Below are 25,920 nucleotides of genomic sequence, written 5' to 3' on the forward strand. Positions count from 1 at the left end.
CCTTTAATTTTTTTATGAAAGTTGAATTTGTTGCTGAAATTATGAGTAAGCTAAATTTTTTTGTTGCTTAAAATCATATTTAGAGGTAAAGTTTTATGTTGCTGAAAAATATCACTGAGCCTTGTCTCTCCCCTATTTGTTAGTTACTGATCTTTCTGATTCTGACTTGTTGATGGTGCTATGGTGTTTCCCTGCATTGTTAAGTTTTGTTAATTTTATTCATTATGATTTCTGAGTTGTTGGTTGCTTATTTGTCTGATTCTAAGTTATTGATGGTGCTATGATGCTGATTTTTTTTATTATGAACTCAGACAGAATAAAGTTATTGCAGCTTCTGTTGTTAAGTTTTTTATTTCTATAATCTTTATGAAACTAGAATAACTATTGATGGTTGATTTTAATGATTATGGAATAATTTTGTTGATGGTGCTGTTAAAGCTAGTGATGAAAAGCAAGACCAATTAGAGTTCAAAAAAGTTTAAGATAGTGTGGCTTAGCTTCTAAGTTGTTATTCAGTTTGTTATAAGATAGTTGGGGAGCCTTTAGCTTTATTATCAACAGTCTCCTCCTATATAAGCCTATAAAAGCCTAATACTCATTGTAATCCATTAGCATTTTCTTCTCATTGTCAATTTTAGTTAATTCAGTTTTATTTTTCCATTCTTGTTATACTTTTCTATTTCCAAACTCTCTGCATCACTATATGCTTCTGCAATAACATAAACTTGTTCAGGTGCTTCACTGCTTTGTTAAATTTAGATGGCGTGTTACTTTGGAACTTTCTCTTTTCAAGTTTGGATTTTCAATAGGATAATTATTGTAATGTTCTTATCTTGTATTTTGACATAAACATCATTATGGAACTTTATGAGTGTAAAAGCATAAAGAGAAAAAAGTCAAGTATATTTGTTATGAGGATTTTGGTGGAAATTGTGTTTTGTAGCGATTGTTTGACAATTGATACTTATGTAAATTTAATGAATTGAATTATGATTAATTAGTCCAAGCTTATATATTGAATTGTCAATTTTTGATAATTTGCATTCTTGATTGGCTAGTTTTAAAATTGAGAATAAATTCTTAAAGAATTAGTTAATTTTAACTTGTAAGTTCTTTTTTAATTTTTACTTTGATGAAGATAGTATTATGTGTTATTTTTTAATTTTAGTTTTTATTGTTCATATTTGCAGGGGTACAAAATTAATACCAACATGCTAGACTTTATATTAACTGAATATGCTAGAAGAGTCAAGAATTATAAAGTCGATACGATACAATTTTATGTTAGAAAAAAGTTATGTTTAGTTGAATTTGTAGAACTTATTTTATTGTAAAAGAATCTTAATGACATGTAAGATATTCTAATTATCTATATGATTAGATATTATATAAATGTTAAGCTAGCTTGTTTAGAAAATTAATTGATATATCAATTATTTAATTAAATATTTTAAAATAAATTTTCTATTTTTGTAACTAAGAATAAAAAATATTACAAAAATAAGTAGTATTTTGTAACAAAATATTATGACACAAAAATTTAAATTGTTACAAAAAATATTTTAAAGATAAAAAATTGTTATCACTTTTGTATTAAAAAACATTTGTTACAAAATATCACTTTGTATTGTAACAATTCCATTTTTTGTTACAAAAACTTTTTGTAACGGGACATACTGCAACAGCCCCTTTTTTTTGTTACAAATACCTTTAGTTTCAAAATTTAGATTTTTTGTAACAATTTTTTTGTTACAAATACTGCTTTTTCTTGTAGTGTCCCCTATCTTATTTCTATTTTTTAGTATTTTATTCTATTTGCTATTTTCAATTTTGAGTTGCATGATCATTAGTAGGATTTTCCTATTTTAGAGTTAAGTTGTTATTTTAGTACTTTATGCTTACCTTTTTGAAAGACGTCTCATGTATTGCTCACTGAGCTTAAATAAAATTTTAAAAGAAAAGAAATAATAACTGTATGAGAATTTTGAGTTATATATAATGAGTTTTCTAGTTATTTTAATGTGATGGCACTATCTCTATTTCTAAATGTATGAATTAACTATGCATATTTGATATTAGAGTTGAAGATTATTAGTTTTTGAGGAACAGGAATTTAGAAAAGTATTATTGATTCTCTGAAATAGGAAAAGAATGATTCTTGAGGCAAAACAAACAACAAAAGGAAAAGAAAAGAAAAATCACAAGAGAATGAACCAATGCTTTGAACATCAATGGTTAGAAAGGTCAAAATTGATCTAAAGCCCAAAAGAGTAGTTTTTCCTAACCATATGTTTGTGGTGCGAAAGTGTTAAGTAACCATTGAGACTGAACACTTAAAGTCGTGACCCATTGCTGTTACAGAGTATGCCTAAGGCTCTGAGCACCACTGTCTGGGAGAAAGAGAAAGAGAAATTCAAACTCAAGGAGTTTCCCAGTTAAGTGCTTGTGGTGTTCTTGTATCAAGTTAAGCTTGAAAACAAAACATTTAGAGTCACGGCTAGGCTCAAGGTGCAAAGAACCAAAGAAAAGGAAAAGAAAAGTTGTGTTTAAGAATCGATTAGAACCTAAGAAAGAGAATCTATAATATCATCCAAGTTCTAGTTTTGAAGGATATCAACATTTCTGAGCTTCAAAGGAAAGTGAGATGCCGAAGCTATTCAGAGTTAGAATGTCATTAGCCTGATTCAAAAACTACACTTGAGCTTAATTGACAACTCGAATCCTAAGCATTTTCTCTTCTTAGTCCTACATTGTTTTTGGTTCCTTCAGGACAAGCAACAATTTTAGTTTGGTGTTTGGTGCGTACGAATACCCACACTTCCGTACAGCAGTACCAGCAAGTGCACTGGATCGTCCAAGTAATACCTGAGCGAGTCAGGGTCAATCCCACGAGGATTGTGGCTTGAAGCGAGCTATGGTTATCTTGCAGGTCTTAGTGAGGCAGATCAGAAGGTTGTTGAAGTACGATGATCATGAAACTATAAAACATATAACTAATAAAGATACTCTGTAAATAAAATGGAATCAATAATGGGAATAGAGTTGAGGAATAGAGTTGCTTTATCTTTTTGAATTAACTCTGGTATTACTGCTCTCTTTGCTTGTGAGTGATTTCTTCAATGGCAGGCTCTATGTGATTGACACTGGTTTGAGCAGCTGCCAATAGTCCTCTAGATCTGAACCCCAGGTTTAGTGCGGATCAGATCTGATTGAGGGTGAAGCTCGTACAGTTTATTCTCCTTAATGATCCTACTCAAAATGCCACAGACAAGGTCAGATCTTCCAGATCAGAGAATGATGCACCTTAGGTTCTAGCCTCTATCACAGAGACCATAATCTCTCCGAAAATTAGCTGAACAGATGTCTCGAGAAGTCCCCAATGAAGTCGTGGATTAGCTGTCTGAGAGATGTATAAACATAGCTGTTGGTTCATCTTTGTCTCGTAAAAGATGCATTCTGAACCCAAGTAGACACGGGTGTTTGTCTGGCACGTTCATCTTAATGTGATGAACAGAGCTAATTTGTTAGATCATCCTATTCACCACGATGAAGATCAGATATACATCTTAGAATTAATCAAACACGGATCGAAGAGAAACAGTAATACTTATATTAATTCATAGGACCCAGCAGGGCTCCTCCCCTCAACCTAAGAGGTTTAGAAACTCATACTGAAGTAAAAATACAATGTAAAATGAAAATAATGCAGAATGGTATGTGGTGCACGAAATTGTGATCACATTTTTCACAACTCTGGTACAACTAACCAGCAAGTGCACTAGGTCGTCCAAGTAATAAAACCTTACGCGAGTAAGGGTCGATCCCACGGAGATTGCCAGCTTGAAGCAAGCTATGGTCATCCTGTAAATCTTAGTCCGGCGGATTCAATTGGTTATGAGTTTTAATAATTGAAATATAAATAAAACGTAAATTAAAATAAAGATACTTATGTAATTCATTTGTGGGAATTTCAGATAAGCGTTTGGAGATGCTTTGTTGCTACTGAACCTCTGCTTTCCTATTGTCTTCATCCAATCATGCGTGCTCCCTTCCATGGAAAGCTGTATGTTGGTGGATCACCGTTGTCAATGGCTACCATCCGTCTTCTCAGTGAAAATAGTCCAGGTACGGTTTCTATACGGCTAATCAACTGTTGGATCTCTCATCTTGGATGAAAAATACCAGGCACAGCTACCGCACGGCTAATCATCTGTCGGTTTTCACTTGTGTCGGAATAGGATTTCTCTATCCTTTTGCACACTGTCACTACGCCCAACATTCGTGAGTTTGAAGCTTGTCACAGTCATCCCGTCCCAGATCCTACCCAGGATACCACAGACAAGGTTTAGACTTTGCGGATCTCAGGAATGCTGCCAATTGGTTTTAGCCTCTACAACGAAGGTTCTAATCTCACGGATTTGAATGCTCTGTTGTCAGGAGAGGCAAGTCAAATCCGTGGATGAGAGACCCAAGAGACTATACTCCGGCTGTCGTCAAATGACTACGTTGAACATCATGTAGACCGCTTGTGGTTGTAAGTCACGCGGATCTTGGCTAAGCGAGTAACGAAGATAGTGGGTGATTGTCACGGGTCACCCCTTCATTCTGACTTAACTGAATTAAGTACAAGAGTATATATTGGAGAAGAAGTAGGCGTGAATTGAAAGAGAAATAATAGTACTTGCATTAATTCATGAAGAACAGCAGAGCTCCACACCTTAATCTATGAGGTGTAGAAACTCCACCGTTGAAAAATACATAAGAAAAAAAGGTCTAGGCATGGCCAAATGACCAGCCTCCAAATGTGAAAAATGGCATAAGCTCCTTGAATACAATAGTAAAAAGTGTTATTTATACTAAACTAGTTACTAAGGATTACAGAAAATAAGTAACTAAGTGCAGATAGTGCATAAATCCACTTCCGGGGCCCACTTAGTGTGTGCTTGGGCTGAGCATTGAGCTTTACACATGCATAGGCCTTTTCTAGAGTTAAACGCCAGCTTGGATGCCAGTTTGGGCGTTTAACTGTAGTACTGGTGCCAGTTCCGGCGTTTTACGCCAGAAAAGGGTCTCTAGCTGGTGTTTAAACACCAGTTTGGGCCATCAAATCTCGGGTAAAGTATGGACTATTATACATTGCTGGAAAGCCCAAGATGTTTACTTTCCAACGCAATTGAGAGCGCACCAATTGGGCTTCTGTAGCTCTAGAAAATATACTTCGAGTATAGAAGAGTCAGAATCCAACAGCATCTGCAGTCCTTTCTCAGCCTCTGAATCAGACTTTTGCTCAGGTCCTTCAATTTCAGCCAGAAAATACCTGAAATTATAGAAAAATACACAAACTCATAGTAAAGTCCGGAAATGTGATTTTTGCATAAAAACTAATTAAATATAATAAAAAGTAACTAAAACATGCTAAAAACTATGTAAAAACAATGCCAAAAAGCGTATAAATTATCCGCTCATCACAACACCAAACTTAAATTATTGCTTGTCTCCAAGCAACTAAAAACAAAATAGGATAAAAAGAAGAAAAAATACAATAAATTTCAAAATATCAATGAAGCTTAGTTCCAATTAGATGAGCGGGACTAGTAGCTTTTTGCTTCTGAACAGTTTTGTCATCTCACTTTATCCTTTGAAGTTCAGAATGATTGGCATCTTTAGGAACTCAAAAATACAGATAATGTTATTTATTTTCCTAGTTAAGTTCTTTTTTATTCTTGAACACATCTACTTTATGAGTCTTGGCTGTGACCCTAAGCATTTTGTTTTCCAGTATTACCACCTGATACATAAATGCCACGGACAAATAACTGGGTGAACCTTTTCAGATTATGACTCAGCTTTGCTAGAGTCCCCAGTTAGAGGTGCCCAGAGTTCTTAAGCACACTCTTCTACTTTGGATCACGACTTTAACCACTCAGTCCCAAGCTTTTCACTTGGACCTTCAAGACACAAGCACATGGTTAGGGACAGCTGGATTTAGCCGCTTAGGCCAGGATTTTATTCCTCTTGGGCCCTGCTATCCACTGATGCTCAAAGCCTTGGATCCTCTTTACCCTTGCCTTTTAGTTTAAAGGGTTACTGGCTTTTTACTCTTGCCTTTTGGTTTAAAGAGCTATTGGCTTTTTCTGCTTACTTTTTTTTTTCTTTTTTTTCGCCATTTTTTTCACAAGCTTTGTGTTTTTCACTGCTTTTTCTTGCTTCAAGAATCAATTTTATGATTTTTCATATTTTCAATAACATTTCTCTTTCTTCATTATTCTTTCAAGAGCCAACAATTTTAACATTCATAAACTTCACTATAAAAAATATGCAATGTTCAAGCATTCATTCAGAAAACAAAAAGTATTACCACCACATCAAAATAATTAAACTATTTTCAAGATAGAATTCAAAATTCATGTACTTCTTTTTCTTTTTCAGAAAATATTTTTCATTTAAGAAAGGTGAAAGATTCATGGAACATTCATAGCTTTAAGATATAGACACTAAACACTAATGATCATGTAATAAAGACACAAACATAGTCAAAACATAAAGCATAAAAACCGAAAACAGAAAAGAAAATAAATAGGGAGATTAAAGAACGGGTCCACCTTAGTGATGGTGGCTTCTTCTTCCTCTTGAAGAACCAATGGAGTTCTTGAGCTCCTCTATCTCTCTTCCTTGCCTTTATTGCTCCTCTCTCATGGCCTTTTGGTCCTCTCTGATTTCATGGAGGATGATGGAGTGCTCTTGGTGCTACACTCTTAGTTGCTCCATGTCGGAACTCAATTCTCCTAAAGACGTGTTGAGTTGCTCCCGATAGTTCTGTGGAGGGAAATGCATCCCTTGAGGCATCTCAGGGATTTCTTGATGAGGGACTTCCTCATGCTCTTGTTGAGGTCCATGAGTGGGCTCTCTTGTTTGCTCCATCCTCTTTCTAGTGATGGGCTTTTGAGATAAATCTCTCCATCTCCCATGACTCGGAGTTGAAAGCAACTGCCTTCCCTTTCCTCTTTCTAGAGGTTTCTCTGGCCTTAGGTGCCATTAATGGTTATGAAAAAACAAAAAGCAGAGCTTTTTCCACATCAAACTTAAAAGGTTTGCTCGTCCTCTTGCAAAAGAAGAAAGAAAGGATTAGAGGAAGAAGATATGGAGGAGATGGAGGTGTGTGAATGGTTCGGCCAAGGGGGTTTTAGGTGGTTATGATGTGTGAAAATGAAGGAATGATGAGGGGCTTATATGGGAGTGGAGTGAAGAGGGAATTCTTGTAATAGGGGTTGGGTTTGGGAGGGAGATGGTTTGAATTTGAATGGGTAGGGGTAGGTGGGTTGTACGATGGTTTTGGAGGATAAATATAGGTGATTGGTGGAGGTTATTTTGGGGAAGAGTGTTATAGAAAGGTGTAAAAAGGAGAGAAAAAGAGTTGGGGTAGGTGGGGATCCTGTGGGGTCCACAGATCCTGAGGTGTCAAGAAATTATGCTCCCTGCACCTTTCTGGTGTTTAAACGCCCTTGGACAGCCCTTTCTGGCATTTAATGCCAGCTCTGCTGCCTTTCCTGGCATTAAACGCCAGGTTGATACCCTTTTTCTGGCGTTTAACGCCATCCAGACACCCTTTTCTGGCGTTAAACGCTAGTCTGTCTGCCAATTCTGTCATTTAATGCCAGCCAGACATCCTTTTCTGGCATTAAACGCCAGTCTGTCTGCCAATTCTGGCATTTAACGCTAGCCAGACACCCTTTTCTGGTGTTAAACGCCAGTCTGTTTGCCAATTCTAGCGTTTAATGCCCAGAATGCTGCCAGACTGGGCGTTAAACACCCATTCTGCTATCCTTACTGGCGTTTAAACGCCAGTAAGCCTGTCCTCCAGGGTGTGCTATTTTTTATGCTGTTTCTTGATTTCGCTTTAATTCTGTAGCTATTTTTGTGACTGCACATGATCATCAACCTAAAGAAAATATAACATGGCAATGAAAAACAAATGTCTATAAAAAAAATAAATATAATTAAATAACATTGGGTTGCCTCCCAATAAGCGCTTCTTTAATGTCAATAGCTTGACAGTGAGCTCTTAGAGAGCTTCACAGACACTCAGAGCGTGATGGTGGCCTCCCAACACCAAACTTAGAGTCTGAATGTGGGGGCTTTGCTTAACTCTGTATTGAGAGAAGCTTTTCATGCTTCCTCTCCATGGTTACAGAAGGAGATCCTTGAGCCTTAAACACAAGGTTGTCCTCATTCAATTGAAGGACTAACTCTCCTCTGTCCACATCAATAACAACCCTTGTTGTGGCTAACAAGGGTCTTCCAAGGATAATGGATTCATCGTCATCCTTCCCAGTGTCTAGGATTATGAAGTCATCAGGGATGTAAAGGCCTTCAACCTTCACTAAAACATCCTCTACAAGTCCATAAGCCTGTTTCATTAATTTGTCTGCCATCTCTAGTGAGATTCTTGCAGCTTGTACCTCAAAGATCCCTAGTTTCTCCATTACAGAGAGTGGCATGAGGTTTATACCTGATCCCAGGTCACACAGAGCCTTCTCAAAGTTTATGGTGCCGACGGTACAAGGTATTAAGAACCTTCCGGGATCCGGTTTCTTCTAAGGTAATTTCTGTTGAACCAAGACATTCAGTTCATTGATGAGCAATGAAGGTTCATCCTCCCAAGTCTCATTACCAAATAACTTATTATTTAGATTCATGATTGCTCCTAAATACCGAGCAACTTGCTCTTCAACAATATCTTCATCCTCTTCAGAGGAGGAATACTCATCAGAGCTCATGAATGGCAATAGTAAGTTCAGTAGAATCTCTATGGTCTCTGTATGAGCCTCAGATTCCTTTGGTTCCTCAATAGGGAACTCCTTATTGGTCAGTGGACATCCAGCAAGGTCTTCCTTGCTGGAAATCACTACCTTTTTACTCTCTCCAGGTTTGGCCATTTTGGATATAGTTATGGCCTTGCACTCTTTCTTTGGATTCTTTTATGTATTGCTTGGGAGAGTACTAGGAGGGATTTCAGTAACTCTTTTACTCAACTGACCCACTTGTGCCTCCAAATTTCTGATGGAGGACCGTGTTTCAGTCATGAAACTGAGAGTGGTCTTAGATAGATCAGAGACTATGGTTGCTAAGTTAGAGAGGCTCTGCTTAGAATTCTCTGTCTGTTGCTGAGAAGATGATGCAAAAGGCTTGCTATTGCCAAACCTATTTCTCCCACCATTATTATTGAAGCCTTGTTGAGGCTTCTATTGATCCTTCCATGATAAATTTGGATGATTTCTCCATGAAGGATTATAGGTGTTTCCATAGAATTCTCCCATGTAATTCACCTCTTTCATTGCAGGATTCTCAGGGTCATAAGCTTCTCCTTCAGATGAGGCTTCTTTAGTACTGCCGGATGCAACTTACAATCCAGTCAGATTCTGAGAAATGATATTGACTTGCTACGTCAATATTTTGTTCTGAGCCAATATAGCATTCAGAGTATCAATCTCAAGAACTCCTTTCTTCTGAGTCATCCCATTATTCACAGGATTTCTTTCAGAAGTATACATGAACTGGTTATTTGCAACCATTTCAATGAGTTCCTGGGATTCTGCAGGTGTTTTCTTCATATGAAGAGATCCACCAGCAGAGTGGTCCAATGACATCTTGGACAATTCAGACAGACCATCATAGAATATACATAAGATGCTCCATTCTGAAAGAATGTCAGAAGGACACCTTCTGATCAATTACTTGTATCTTTCCCAAGCTTCATAGAGGGATTCACCTTCCTTTTGTCTGAAGGTTTGGACTTCCACTCTAAGCTTGCTCATCTTTTGAGGTGGAAAGAATTTGGCCAAGAAAGCATTGACCAACTTTTCCCAAGAGTTCAGGCTTTCTCTAGGTTGTGAGTCCAACCATATCCTAGCTCTGTCTCTTACAGCAAAGGGGAAAAGCATAAATCTGTAGACCTCAGGATCAACCCCATTGGTCTTAACAGTGTCACAGATTTGCAAGAATTCAGCTAAGAACTGATGAGGATCTTCCAATGGAAGTCCATGAAACTTGCAATTCTACTGCATTAGAGAAACTAATTGAGCCTTAAGCTCAAAGTTGTTTGCTCCAATTGCAGGAATTGAGATGCTTCTTCCATAGAAGTTGGAAGTTGGTGCAGTAAAGTCACCAAGCATCTTCTTTGCATCTCCACCATTGTTGTTGGGTTTGGCTGCCATGTCTGCTTCTTTTTCAAAATTTTCTGTAAGGTCCTCTCTGGAGTGTTGTGCTTTAGCTTCTCTTAGCTTCCTCTTCAGATTCTTTTCAGGTTCAGGATCAGCTTCAACAAGAATGTTCTTATCCTTGTTCCTGCTCATATGAAAAAAAAAAGAACAAAGAGAATAGTGAAATCCTCTATATCACAGTCTAGAGATTCCTTAATGTGTCAGAGGAACAGAAGAATAGAAGAATGAGGTAGAGAGAGAATAAGAAAAATTCGAACACAGAGAGAGGGAGAGGGTTCGAATTATTAGATGAGTAGAAGAGAAATGTTAGTAAATAAATAAAATAAATAGAAAGAGATGAGAGAGAGAGAGAGAGAGAGTATTCGAATTTTAAGAAGAGGGAAAAGAAAAATATTTTTATTTTTATTTAATTAATTAAGTTAGTTTCAAAAATTTGAAAAAGAAATACAAGAAAATTAAAAACTAAAATAATTAGTTAATTAAAAAGATTTTTGAAAAAATGGTTAGTGATTTTCGAAAATTAGAAGTGGAAAAGTAGTTATGTGGTTTTGAAAAAGATAAGAAATAGTAAACTTTTTAAAATTAAAACAAACAAGTCAAGTAGTTAGTTGAAAAAGATTTGAAAATAAATTTTGAAAAGATAAGAAATTAGAAAAAGATTTTGAAATTAAAATTTTAAAAAGATATGATTGAAATTTATTTTGAAAAAGAATTGAAAAAGAAATTAAAAAGATTTGATTTTTTTAAAATTAAAGTTGATGACTTGACTAACAAGAAACTAAAAGACATGATTCTAGAATTTAAAGATTGAACCTTTCTTAACAAGAAAGTAACAAACTTGAAATTTTTGAATCAAAACATTAATTGTTAGCAAGGATTTTCGAAAATATGAAATAAAATTAAGAAAAAAAATTTTGAAAAATTAGTTTTAAAATTTTCGAAAACATTAAAAGAAAAATGAAAAAGATTTTGAAAAATTTTAAGAATGAAATTCGAAAATCATAAAAAAATGAAAAAGAATTGATTTTGAAAAAGATTTAAAAAGATAAAGTTTTTAAATTGAAATTTTGACTTAACTAACAAGAAACAACTAAATTTTAAAAAATTTTGACCAAGTCAACTCAAAATTTCGAAAATTATGAGAAGAATAAAGAAAAGATATTTTTTGACTTTTGAATTTTTAATGAGGAGAGAGAAACAACAAAATGAAACAAAACATAAAAATTTAAGATCAAAACAAATAATGCATGCAAGAACACTTTGAATGTCAAGATGAACACCAAGAACACTTTGAATGTCAAGATGAACACCAAGAACATATTTTTGAAAATTTTTAAGAAAAGAAAGACATGCAAGACACCAAACTTAAGAACTTTTATACTAGGGACACTAACAATTTGAAAATGCATATGAAAAACAAGAAAAGACACAAAACAAGAAAATGTAAAGATCAAACAAAGAAAATCATCAAGAACAACTTGAAGATCATGAAGAACACAATGCATGAATTTTCGAAAGTCTAAGAAAAATTAAAAAGATGCAGTTGACACCAAACTTAAAATTTGACACTATACTCAAACAAGAAACACAAAAATTTTTTTGGTTTATGATTTTATTAATTTTTTTTTGAAAATAAAATAAAGGTTGAAACAAGAAGAAGATTACCTAAGCTAAGCAATAAGATGAACCGTCAGTTGTCCAAACTCCAACAATCCCCGGCAACGGCGCCAAAAAATTGGTGCACGGAATTGTGATCACACTTTTCACAACTCCGGTACAACTAACCAGCAAGTGCACTGAGTCGTCCAAGTAATAAAACCTTACGCAAGTAAGGGTCAATCCCACAGAGATTGCCGGCTTGTAGCAAGCTATGGTCATCCTGTAAATCTTAGTCAGGCGGATTCAATTGGTTATGAGTTTTGATAATTGAAAGATAAATAAAACGTAAATTAAAATAAAGATACTTATGTAATTCATTGGTGGGAATTTCAGATAAGCATTTGGAGATGCTTTGTTGCTTCTGAACCTCTACTTTCCTATTGTCTTCATCCAATCATGCGTGCTCCCTTCCATGGCAAGCTGTATGTTGGTGGATCACCATTGTCAATGGCTACCATCCGTCCTCTCAGTGAAAATGGTCCAGGTACGGTTTCTATATGGCTAATCAACTGTCGGATCTCTCGTCTTGGATGAAAAATACCAGGCACAACTACCGTACGGCTAATCATCTGTCGGTTCTCACTTGTGTCGGAATAGGATCTCTCTATCCTTTTGCACACTGTCACTGCGCCCAACATTCGTGAGTTTGAAGCTCGTCACAATCATTCCATCCCAGATCCTACTCAGAATACCACAGACAAGGTTTAGACTTTGTGGATCTCAAGAATGCTGCCAATTGGTTCTAGCCTCTACCACGAAGGTTCTAATCTCACGGATTCAAATGCTCTGTTGTCAGGAGAGGCAAGTCAAATCCGTGGATCAGAGACCCAAGAGACTATACTCCAGCTGTCGTCAAATGACTACGTTGAACATCATGTAGACCGCTTGTGGTTGTCAGTCCTGAGGATCTTGGCTAAGCGAGTAACGAAGATAGTGGGTGATTGTCACGGGTCACCCCTTCATTCTGACTTAACTAAATTAAGTACGAGAGTATATCTTGGAGAAGAAGTAGGCGTGAATTGAAAGAGAAACAATAGTACTTGCATTAATTCATGAAGAACAGCAGAGCTCCGCACCTTAATCTATGAAGTGTAGAAACTCCACTGTTAGAAAATACATAAGAAAAAAAGGTCTAGGCATGGCCGAATGGCCAGCCTCCAAATGTGAAAAATGGCATAAGCTCCTTGAATACAATAGTAAAAAGTGCTATTTATACTAAACTAGTTACTAAGGATTACAGAAAATAAGTAACTAAGTGCAGATAGTGCAGAAATTCACTTCCGGGGCCCACTTGGTGTGTGCTTGGGCTGAGCATTGAGCTTTACACGTGCATAGGCCTTTTCTAGAGTTAAACGCCAGCTTGGATGCCAGTTTGGGCATTTAACTCCAGTTCTGGTGCCAGTTCTTGCGTTTTATGCCAGAAAAGGGTCTCTGGCTTGCGTTTAAACGCCAGTTTGGGCCATCAAATCTCGGGCAAAGTATAGACTATTATACATTTCTGGAAAGCCCAAGATGTCTACTTTCCAACGCAATTAAGAGTGCGCCAATTGGGCTTCTGTAGCTCCAGAAAATCCACTTCATGTGCAGGAGAGTCAGAATCCAACAACATCTGCAGTCCTTTCTCAGCCTCTGAATCAGACTTTTGCTCAGGTCCTTTAATTTCAGCCAGAAAATACCTGAAATTACAGAAAAATACACAAACTCATAGTAAAGTCCAGAAATTTGATTTTTGCATAAAAACTAATAAAAATATTATAAAAAGTAACTAAAACATGCTAAAAACTCTGTATAAACAATGCTAAAAAGCGTATAAATTATCCGCTCATCAGTATGCTCCATGTGTTTGTATTACATAAACATTATCACTTAAATACTAAACAAATGATTAATAAGGGTAAAACATTCTATTTAGTGCTAAAATCTCCTTCTGGGCCCACTTGGTGAGTGTTTGGGCTGAGCTTTGATGAGATCCACGTGCGATGAAGTCTCTAGGGCATGGAACGCCAGCTAGGGGATCCTCTTTGGGCGTCTATACATTGGTCTCTGCTCTTTGAGTGCTGGAAGCCTGGAACGGGGCAGGTAGCTGGCGTTGGACGCCAGTTTTGGGCCTTCGAATTTGAAGCAAAGTATAAACTATTATATATTGATGGAAAGCTCTGAAAGTCAGCTTCCGATAGCCATTGAGAGCACTCCATTTGGACTTCTGTAGCTTCAAAAAGGCTCTTTCAAATGCAGGCAGGTCAGATCCAAACAGCATCTGCAGTGCTTTCTCTGTCTCTGAATCAGACTTCTGCTCCAGCTCCTCAATTTTAGCCAGAAAAAACCTGAAATTGTCCAAAAACACAAAAACTCATAGTAGAATCCAAAAATATGTTTTTAACACTAAAACCTATAAAAACTCAATAAAACTAAACAAAACTACTAAAAACTATATGAAAATGATGCCAAAAAGCGTATAAAATATCCGCTCATCACAACACCAAACTTAAACCGTTGCTTGTCCCCAAGCAACTAAAAACATAGCAGGATAAAAAATAAAATTAAGATACAATAAATGTCTAAGTTTCAAATGAAGCTTAGTTACAATCAGATGAGAGGGACTTAGTAGCTTTTTGCTTCTGAATAATTTTGGCATCTCACTATCCATTGAAACTCAGAGATGTTGGCATCCTTAGGAACTTAGAATCCTGATGATATTATTGACTCTCTTAGTTAAGCTTATTTTGATTCTTGAACACAGCTTTCAGAGTCTTGGCCGTGACCCTAAGCACCTTGTTTTCCAGTATTACCACCGGATACAATAATGCCACAGACACTTTAACTGGGTGAACCTTTTCATATTGTGACTCAGCTTTGCTAGAGTCCCCAGATAGAAGTGTCCAAAGTTCTTAAGCACACTCTTTTGTTTTGGACCACGACTTTAACCGTTCAGTCTCAAGCTTTTCACTTGACACCTTCACGCCACAAGCACATGGTTAGGGACAGCTTGGTTGAGCCGCTTAGGCCAGGATTTTATTCCTGTACGCTCTCCTATCCATTAATGCTCAAAGCCTTGGGTCCTTTTACCCTTGCCTTTTGGTTTAAAGGGTTATTGGCTTTTTCAATCTGCCCTCATTTTCCTGCATTTTTGGGCAGTAATGGATTTTTCTGCTTTTTCTTTTTTTCTTTTTTTTCGCCATTTTTTCTTTTTCACATGCTATATATATATATTTTTTTATTTTGCAACATGCTTTTTCTTTTTCTTTTTCTTTTTGCTGCTTTTTCTTACTTCAAGAATGAATTTTTAGTTTTTTCAGATTATCAATAATATTTTTCCTTTTTCCTTATTATTTCAAGAGTTAACATTCTAAAATTTCAACTTTAAATATACATTGTTTAATCATACATTCAGAAAATAAAAGCAAATGACACCACATCAACATAATTAAACCACTCTTATTTTAAATTTGAAATTCATGCATCTCTCAATTCCTTTCAATTAAAAGTTTTCTTTTAAGCATGGTGAGAGATATATAGAATATTTTACAACTTTTAAGACATCAATGCAAATGATCATGTAACTAGAACAATAGAACAGACAAAACATAATAGAAAAATAGAAAAATGATAAAGGAAAGGAGATAAAAGAAAACGAATCCACCTGAATAATGGTGGCTAGTGCTCCTCCTTGAGGATCCAATGTAGTGCTTAATCTCTTCAATGTCACTCCTTTGTCTTTGTTGAAGCGGCTGCACAAGTTCATGTGCATGCTTTCTAGTTTGCTCCATTCTCTTCTTCCATACTTAGGAGTGGTAGAAGTCAAAAAGCAAAGCTTTTGCAACACCAAACTTAAGAGTTTTTCTCGTCCTCGAGCAAAGTAGGGTAGAAAAAGGTAGGGTAGGTGGAGCTTCTGTGGGACCTACTAGTCTTGAGAGGTTAGGAATTCCAGATTACCTGCTCTCTTGCACTGGCATTTGAACACCCAGGGACTGCTCCCTTGCTGGCGTTCAACGCCAGCAATGCTGCCCATGATGGGCGTTGAATGCCTAGCAGGGATACCTTGGCTGGTGATGATTTGGACTTTTGTACGGTTTAGAATTCACAATAAATTCTCGTTGCAAGTATAGTTTCTAAACCAACAATAATCCTTTCATACAAAAATTTGTTTGTCACTAGTACAAACCCCTAAAATCTATAAACTTAAGTATTTAAACCTCAGGTCGTTCTCTCTAGGAATTGCAATGAAGTGTCTTGTTTTTAGTTATGAGTTATATTTGGGGTTTTTGATAAGAGGCATAAAAAGTAAATGAAAATGAAAATAAACTAACAACTACAAAAAGGTCTTGGCAAGATTTGGTGGTCAAGGATCTCTATCCTAATCACTAACCACAACATGAAAATTGGCAAAGATCAACCTCATTAAGTCATCCTCTAACTAATAAAGGAAAGTCAAATGAGCTATGTCAATCCAAGTCCATAAGTCCTAGTTCTCCACCAAATCAATTAGTGAGATCTAGAGTTAATGGCTCCCAATCGTCAATCACTTCGACATTAGTAACTCAAGAGTTCCTAAGTTACCTTTCCAAGCCAAGAGCATAAAATTTTACTCTAAAATCCAACCAAACATTTTATCAAACACTTGGAAGGCACAAAAGAAAAGCATAGTAAATTGCAAGGAATGTAAATCTACACTACTCAATTGCAAGGAATTAAACAATAATAAAGCAAATCAACAATAAAGGAACATGAATCATAAATTGTATTAAAAGAAAATGGAAGAACAAAAGTGCATCAACATAAAAGTAGAGAATTACAAGAATTAAATGCTAAACTAGAGAGAAGAGATGTAGAAGAAGAAGAATTGATAAAGGAAAAGTAAATCAAAGCATGAAATTAACCTAGATCTAAGAATTCCTAATCTAGATCTAACCTACTCCTAATTCTAGAGAGAAGAGAGAGCTACTCTCTCTAGAAACTAACTAAAGCCTCATAAAACTAAACTAATGACTAGATGTGTGAAAGTATGTAAAGTCTCCTAATTTCCCTTCAATTCTTGGCTTAAATAACATCAGAAATGAGTTGGATTGGGCCCACAAGGCTTTAGAATTCGCTGGCCACGTATTGCTTTAAGTGGATCATATGGCAGCAACGACGCGTGCGTGTACAGTGCACGTACGCATCACCATACGTATAGCAACTATGGCAAATATTATATTGTTTTAAAGCCTCAGATGTTAGCTTTCCAACACAACTAGAACCGCATCATTTAGACCTCTGTACCTCAAGTTAGGATTGATTAAGTGCGAAGAGGTCGGCTTGACAGCTTTTGCGATTCCTTCATTTCTTCATGAGTTCTCCATTTTTACATGCTTTTCCTTCATTCCCTTGATCCAATCTTTGCCTCCTAAATCTGAAATCACTTAACAAACATATCAAGGCATCTAATGAAATCAAGGTGATTTAAATTTAGCTATTCTATGTCCTAAAAAGCATGTTCTCACTCTTAAGCACAATTAAAGGAGAAGTTATAAAACCATGCTATTTTATTGAATAAATGTGAGGAAAGGTTATAAAATCCCTTAAATGAGGCATAAGATAAACCCTACAAATGGGGTTTATCAACCTCCCCACACTTAAACCAAGCATGTCCTCATGCTTAAACCAAGAGAAAGTAAAGGGTATCAACATTTATTTAATGAAATCTAATCTAAATGCAAACTACCTATATGCAACTATCTAAATGAATGCAATTGCTTGGTCAAAATAAATCAATTTCCAAGAAGCATATATGCACAAGGGCTAAGGACTAGCAAGTCTAATCCACAATTGAATTGAGTTATTAAATATTTTTACAAACTTGCATGAAAAGTGATGATCATAGGTGGAAACATGTAATTGAGCATCAAACCCTCACCAGATGTATTTGAACTCTATTCGCTCAAGTGTTTAGGGTTGATTTACTCAATTCTCCCCTAATCATGCTTTCCAAGATTTGTTTTTCTTCTAACAATAAACATATATTTCATGCATGCATACACATATCATGAGGTCTTTTCATTGGTTGTAATGGGGCTAGGGTCAAGGTAGGATGCATATTTGGTCAAGTGAGCTTGAAATTTGAATCTTTGATAAGCTTAAACTTCCCACCTAACCTATGACATCCTATACAATTTCAAAGCTAACCTAACTACGCATTTTTTTTTACTTTTTCACATACTCATGCATTTCTTTTTCATTTCAACCCATATGCATTGATCTTTATTGAGCTTCACTTTGCTTTGGGGCATTTTGTCCCCTTTTTATTCCTTTCTTTTTTTTTCTTTCTTTTTTTTTCTATTTTTTCTCTTTTCTTTTCCATACTATTTTTTTTTCTTTTTCTTTTGTCTTTCTCATTTTTTTTCTTTTTGCTTTGCAATATATACAAGAACATCAATGCATAAGGTTTTACATTTTAATTAACACATGAGCATATACCCAATTTCCAATATTTACAACAAAAATACAAAACTACCCTTTTCTCAACCAATGTCCCGAGGTTCCCACACTTGAATGGTACACACACTCACTAGCCTAAGCTAATCAAAGATCCAAATAAAGGACATTTATTATTTTTTGCTTTTAAGGCTTGTAATGTGCTAAATTTAGAACAAGTAGGTTAAGCGTAGGCTCAAATTGGCTAACAATTGAAGATAAGAGGTAAGGTTATTTGGGTAAGTGAGCTATTTGAAATGATGGCCTCAATCATATAAATGCATGAATACACAAAATATGGACATAGAGAATCAAACAAATCAAAGATTACAATCATAGAAAGAGAATAATGCACACAAGAAGGAAAATAAGTGATTATAAGATGTAACCATACCATTAGGCTCAAATCTCACAAGCTTGTGTTCTTAGCTCAAAAATCATGTTCCACAATATATATAATTTAAGCAAGTTCTATGAAAAGTTTTCACTCAAATCAATTGGTGCCCTATAGATAGAAATCTTGAAAAATTTCATTACTTTGACTAAGCTTATTATGTATATATATGCAAAAATACGAAAATGCAAGTAAAAATCCTAAAAGCCTAAAATGAAATACAAAAGTGTTGGGATTAAAAATTTGTCACCCAAAATCGCCGACTGGTCGGACGACCTCCCCACACTTAAAAAGTTTGCACCATCCTCGGTGTATTCGAAGATGAGCAAGGGGTACGGCAACTTTCCGAGTTGCTACCTTCAGCTAGTAGATCAACCGTTTGCTGCGTGTTCTTTCTTCCGCTTCCAATTTTGCTTGCGGTGCATCATTCATGAAAAACAAGAATACAACACCATAAGGTAGGATAATACAAAAGCAAGGAAGCATACATTGTTGGGAATGAGGTACTAATCACTAGAATTGAGTGAGTGAATTAGTGTGACATTAATGACAAAAAGGAATGTGAATTCTAAATTGCGCGGTTTAGAACACACATTAGCATAAAAAATAATGTCACAAAAGAAGTATGCACTTCACTTATTCTAGTGTGCTTGAGATGCTTTAAGTAAACTTGTAAGGTAAAACAAGCATTAAAGAAGCATGAAAGCATTCAAGCTAAAAGCATATGGATGCATATGATCACAAAACACAATGCATTAAGGGAAATGAACACCATCCAATGTCAAGAGATTGCCTAATCAAAGAATAGGGTTCAAATCACATGGTGGCAAAATCATGTAATTCAAGAAGTCTAAGTGCTTTAAAGGCAAAATCATTCACTTGGTTTTCACAAAAGTTAAGCATGAAGAATTCAAAACCATGTAGCAAAATATAACCTCAACAATAGAATCCAACAATGAATATCTAAAAACATTCTTGCTAACATAGCATTTAGGCAATATGAGGCAGCAATGTACAGTAAACAAAATCAATAATCCAACACTCATAATGAAAAGAAGAAAAAATGAAATGAAAACTAAACTAAAACTAACTAACTAACTAACTAACTAACTAACTAACTAACTAACTAATTAGTTAACTAAAATAAATGGTTGTCAATGGTGTTTAGGAGTGTTAGATGAGGGGTAGAAGAAGGGAAGAAGAAAGGAGAAGGTAAGAAATGGAAAAAGAGGAGAAGAAAAGAAATGTAGTGAAGGAAGGACATCCGCGCGTACGCACGCATGGCGCGCGTGCGGATGGTGGTGCAATCGACGCGACGCGTACGCGTACATGGCGCGCCCGCGTCGATGGCTTGTTTCGAGAGTGACGCGTACGCGCGAGTTGGTTTGTGCGAAAGGCACAATGCGTGCGCAACGTTCGCACAACTCTCAGGTTTTTTGGCTGGGGGTGGAATTTCTCAATTCACACGTACGCGTACATGGCGCGTGCGCACGGATAGGCGAAAATGCTCGATGCACACGTGCGCGCGCAGTGCGCGTATGCACGGATGGTGCTCTTTTTTTTTCAAAACTTTTCTATGTTTTTGCACCAATCCAAGCATTCCAAACCTCCAAACAACTACCAAAACACCATAAAACCTTATTTAACATACTAAACTACCAAACAAACTCAACAAATCAATCAAAACATGAATTTGAACTAATTATCAATATGTACAAAAAAGAGAAAATGAAAAGAAGTTACCATGGTGTGGTGCCTCCCACCTAGCACTTTTGTTTATTGTCCTTAAGTTGGACATATGGGGAGCTCCTCTCAAGGTGGCTTATGCTTGAAGCTTTCTTTGAACATCCACCAATGTTTGAATCTCCAATAAGCTCCATTCTTCAAGTTCAATTCTCCGAAGCTTTTATGGAGTTCTTCATAGACTATGGGCTCCCAAAGTTGATCCTCATGTATGTCAGGATCCCATATCTTGTTTCTACACCCATCTTTGAGTTGATTATCATTATTCTATTCGGGTGGCATAATCTTGGAGTTCTCATTTAAGCAGCCAAACAACATCCTAGACCCAAGCAATCTAGTTCTACACCAACCATTGCAATTAGGCTTTGAACGTGTAGCCATCATGAACCTAGAATGATATTTCCAATCACTAGCCATCTCTCTTTTGCTCTTAAAGCCACAAATATATCTAAGTTGACCATCCATCTCAAGCAATCCATATTCAAGGGGAATAATAAAGCTTAAGTATAAGGAATTTACCCACTTGAATGAAAGAATGGATGGTGGTGGCTTGGGGAGAGGTATCTCCAATGTGCTATCAAGTTTAACTCCCTTGTGTTCTTCCTTGGTTACCTCTACCTCTTCACAAATTTCTTCAACTTCAATCCTTTTTGCATCAATTTCTTCTAACTCTTCTCCGTCACTCAAATCATAAATGGGAGGTTGAGAGAAATCTACCTCCACATCGCTTTCTATCCCATTGGGAGAAGGTTCTTCAAATTCAAAGGATTCATCACTAAGAATGTTGGATGCATGATCTTCATCACCAAGAGAACTTACTTCTTGCTTCATTCCTTCCAAGTCTTCATTCAAAAATTGTTTTGGAGGTTGTGCACTTTCCTCCTCAACATCAAATTCAATCGCCTTGGAGAGGTTCTCTTCGACTCTAGGTTCCCAAGGAGGTTCCGCATCTCCTAAGTCTTCAACCACTTCTTCCTCTTCTTCAATGATCATAGGCTTCTCCAATTTTTCTAACACAAAATAACATCCCTCATTTTCCATCGGAGTTTCCAATCTCTCCTTCATGCTATGTCTTTCAATTAATTCTCCACATGTGACCATGGGAGTACTTTGAGTGCTCAAGTATTGGGAGGCTAAAATGCTTACTACCTTGGCCAAAGTAGCCACAAATTCTAGTGTCTCCTTTTGCATTTCTCCTTGCCCTTGAAGTATAAGGCTAAGGATTTCATCCATTGAGGATTGGGGTGGATAGGAGGGTTCATTGTCTTGGAGAATGGGTTTATGATAGGAAGATGGTTCGTCTTGGTAAGGATGTGGTGGTGTGTATTGAGGTGGTTCTTGGGAGTAGTAATCTTGGAATGGTGGTTCCATGTAGGGCTCATATGGTTCAAAAGGTGGTTGGTATGGTGGATATGGATCATGGTCATATGGAGATGTTTGGTGAAAATACGCTTGTGAGTGTGGTTGAGGTTCATGTTGAGGATATGACTCATAGGCATATGGTAGTGGTTCTTGAAAGTCACAAGGAGATTCATGACTCAGCTTTGCTAAAGTTCCCAATTAGAGGTGTCCAGGGTTCTAAAGCACACTCTTCTTTTGCTTTGGACCTCGACTTTAACCGCTCAGTCTCAAGTTTTCACTTGACACCTTCATGCCACAAGCACATGGTTAGGGACAGCTTGGTTTAGCCGCATAGGCCAGGATTTTATTCCTTTAGGCCCTCCTATCCACTGATGCTCAAAGCCTTGGATCCTTTTTACCCTTGCCTTTTGGTTTTAAGGGTTATTGACTTTTTGCTCTTGCCTTTTGGTTTAAAGAGCTTTTGGCTTTTTCTGCTTGCTTTTTCTTTTTCTCTTTTTTTTCGCCATTTTTCTTTTCCTTTTCTTTTCTCTCTTTTTTTTTCGCAAGCTTTGTTCTTCACTGCTTTTTCTTGCTTCAAGAATCAATTTTATGATTTTTCAGATCATCAAATAACATTTCTCTTTTTTCATCATTCTTTCAAGAGCCAACATATTTAACATTCTTAAACAACAAATTCAAAAGACATATGCACTGTTCAAGCATTCATTCAGAAAACAAAAAGTATTGTCACCACGTCAAAATAATTAAACTAGTTTCAAGGATGAATTTGAAACCATGTACTTCTTGTTCTTTTATTTTTAGAACATTTTTCATTTAAGAGAGGTGATGGATTCATAGGACATTCACAGTTTTAAGACATAGACACTTAAATACTAATGATCATATAGTAAAGACACAAACATAAATAAAACATAAAGCATAGTAAATGAAAAACAGAAAAATAAGAACAAGGAGATTAAGGAACGGGTCCACCTTAGTGAGGGTGGCGTATTCCTCTTCTTGAAGAACCAATGGTGCTCTTGAGCTCCTCTATGTCTCTTCCTTGCCTTTGTTGCTCCTCCCTCATAGCTCTTTGATCTTCTCTAATTTCATGGAGGATGATGGAGTGCTCTTGGTACTCCACCCTTAGTTGTCCCATGTTGGAATTTAATTCTCCTAGGGAAGTGTTGATTTGCTCCCAATAGTTTTGTGGAGGGAAGTGCATCCCTTGAGGCATCTCAGGGATTTCATGGTGAGGAATTTCCTCATGCTCTTGTTGAGGTCCATCATCTCTTGTTTGCTCCATCCTTTTCTTAGTGATGGGCTTGTCCTCTTCAATGAGGATGTCTCCCTCTATGTCAATTCCAGCCAAATTGCAGAGGTGGCAAATGAGGTAAGGAAATGCTAACCTTGCCAAAGTAGAGGACTTGTCAGCCACCTTGTAGAGTTCTTGAGGTATAATCTCATGAACTTCTACTTCCTCCCCAATCATGATACTATGGATTATGATGGCCCGGTCTATAGTAACTTCAGACCGGTTGCTAGTAGGAATGATTGAGCGTTGAATAAACTCCAACCATCCTCTAGCTATAGGCTTAAGGTCCAGTCTTCTCAATTGAACCGGCTTGCCTCTTGAGTCAACTTTCGATTGAGCTCCTTCTACACATATGTCCATGAGGACTTGGTCCAACCTTTGATCAAATTTGACCCTTCTAGTGTAGGGGCGTGCATTTTCTTCCATCATTGGCAAGTTGAACGCCAGCCTTACATTTTTCGGACTGAAATCTAAGTATTTCCCCCAAACCATGGAAAGCCAATGCTTTGGATTCGGGTTCACACTTTGATCATGGTTCCTAGTGATCCATGCGTTTGCATAGAACTCTTGAACCATTAAAATCCTGACTTGTTGAATGGGGTTGGTGAGAACTTCCCAACCTCTTCTTCGGATCTCATGTCGGATCTCCGGATACTTATTCTTTTTGAGCTTGAAAGGAACCTCAGGGATCACTTTCTTCTTGGCCACAACTTCATAGAAGTGGTCTTGATGGACCTTTGAGATGAATCTCTCCATCTTCCATGACTCAGAGGTGGAAGCAATTACCTTCCCTTTCCTCTTTCTTGAGGTTTCTCTGGTCTTAGGTGCCATTGATGGTTATGGAAAAACAAAAAGCTATGATTTTACCACACCAAACTTAAAATGTTTGCTCGTCCCCGATCAAAGGAAGAAAGAAAGAAGGAGAAGAGGAAGAAAATAGAGGACATGGAGGGAGAAGGTGTATTCGGCCAAGGGGAAGAAAAGAGGGTTGTGTTGTGTGAAAGTGAAGAAGAAATGAGGGGTTTATATATGAGTAGGGGGAGGTTTAGGGTTTGGCCATTAGGGTTGGGTTTGGGAGGGAAAAGAGTTTAAATTTTGGAGGTAGGTGGGGGGGGGTTTGGAGAAGAGAGGATGGATGTGAGTGGTGAAGAGGTGATGGGGAAGAGTAATTGAGGTGATTGGTGAAGGGTATTTGGGGAAGAGGGTTATGAAACGGTGTGAAGAGGAGAGAAGAAGAGGTGGGGATCCTGTGGGGTCAAGGACTTAACATCCCTGCTCCAATTAGGCGTGTAAAACGCCCTTAGCATGCATACCTGGCGTTAAACGCCAGCTTGCTGCTTGTTTTTGGCGTTAAACGCCCAAATGTAGCATGTTTCTAGCGTTTAACGCCACTTCTATGCTCTGTTCTGGCGTTAAACGCCAGTCTGGTGCTTGTTTCTGGCGTTTAACGCCAGCTTGATGCTTCTTTCTAGCGTTAAACGCCAGTTTGATGCTTCTTACTAGCGTTTAAACGCCAGTAAGTTCCTCCTCCAGGGTGAGCTATTTTTAAAGCTGTTTTTCATTCTGTTTTTGATTTTTCAGTAGTTTTTATGACTCCACATGATCATCAACCTAAAAAAAAACATAAAATCACAATAAAATAAAATAGATATAATTAAATAACATTGGGTTGCCTCCCAATAAGCGCTTCTTTAATGTCAATAGCTTGACAGTGAGCTCTCATGGGAGAAGCTTTGGTTGACTCTGCAGTGAGAGAAGCTTTTCATGCTTCCTCTCTATGGTTACAGAAGGAGATTCTTGAGTTTTAAACACAAGGTTGTCCTCATTCAGTTGGAGGACCAACTTTCCTCTGTCCACATCAATCACAACTCTTGCTGTGGCTAGGAAGGGTCTTCCAAGGATGATGAATTCATCATCATCCTTCCAGTGTCTAGTATTATGAAATCAGTAGGGATGTAAAGGCCTTCAACCATTACTAACACGTCCTCTGCTTGTCCATAAGCCTATTTTCTTGAGTTGTCTGCCATCTCTAAAGAGATTCTGGCAGCTTGTACCTCAAAGATCCCAAGTTTCTCCATTACAGAGAGTGGCATTAAGTTTATTCCTGATCCTAGGTCACACAGAGCCTTCTCAAAGGTCATGGTGCCTATGTTACAGGGAATTAGGAATTTACCAGGATCCTGTTTCTTTTGAGGTAATTTCTGCCTATCCAATGCATTTAGTTCATTGGTGAGCAAGGGAGGTTCATCTTCCCAAGTCTCATTACCAAATAATTTGGCATTCAGCTTCATGATTGCACTAAGGTACTTGGTAACTTGCTCTTCAGTAATGTCTTCATCCTCTTCAGAGGAAGAATACTCATCAGAGCTCATGAAGGGCAGAAGGAGGTTCAATTGAATCTCTATGGTCTCTAGATGAGCCTCAGATTCCTTTGGTTCCTCAAAGGGAAACTCCTTACTGGTCACTGAGCGTCCCAGGAGGTCTTCCTCACTAGGATTCACGTCCTCCTCCTCCTCTCTGGATTCGGCCATACCAAGTAAGGTAATGGCTTTGCACTCTCTTTTTGGATTCTCTTCTGTATTGCTTGGGAGAGTACTAGGAGGAGTTTCAGTGACTCTTTTACTCAGCTGGCTCACTTGTGCCTCCAAATTTCTAATGGTGGACCTTGTTTCATTCATGAAACTTAAAGTGGCCTTAGATAGATCAGAGACTATGTTTGCTAAGCCAGATGGATTCTGCTCAGAATTCTCTGTCTGTTGCTGAGTGGATGATGGGAAAGGCTTGCTATTGCTAAACCT

General features: G+C 37.1%; 1 non-coding gene across 1 annotated transcript; it reads left to right on the forward strand.

The window, feature by feature from the left end:
- The first annotated feature begins 9,705 nt into the window (after positions 1 to 9,705).
- Positions 9,706 to 9,809, forward strand: LOC148562309 (small nucleolar RNA R71). The gene has a single exon (XR_015888250.1). It is a non-coding gene; the product is annotated as a small nucleolar RNA R71 (small nucleolar RNA).
- The last annotated feature ends 16,111 nt before the right edge of the window (positions 9,810 to 25,920 follow it).

This window comes from Arachis ipaensis, chromosome B6 (genome assembly GCF_059453495.1).
Source record: "Arachis ipaensis isolate K30076 ecotype BB chromosome B6, ASM5945349v1, whole genome shotgun sequence".
NCBI classification, from domain to species: domain Eukaryota; kingdom Viridiplantae; phylum Streptophyta; class Magnoliopsida; order Fabales; family Fabaceae; genus Arachis; species Arachis ipaensis.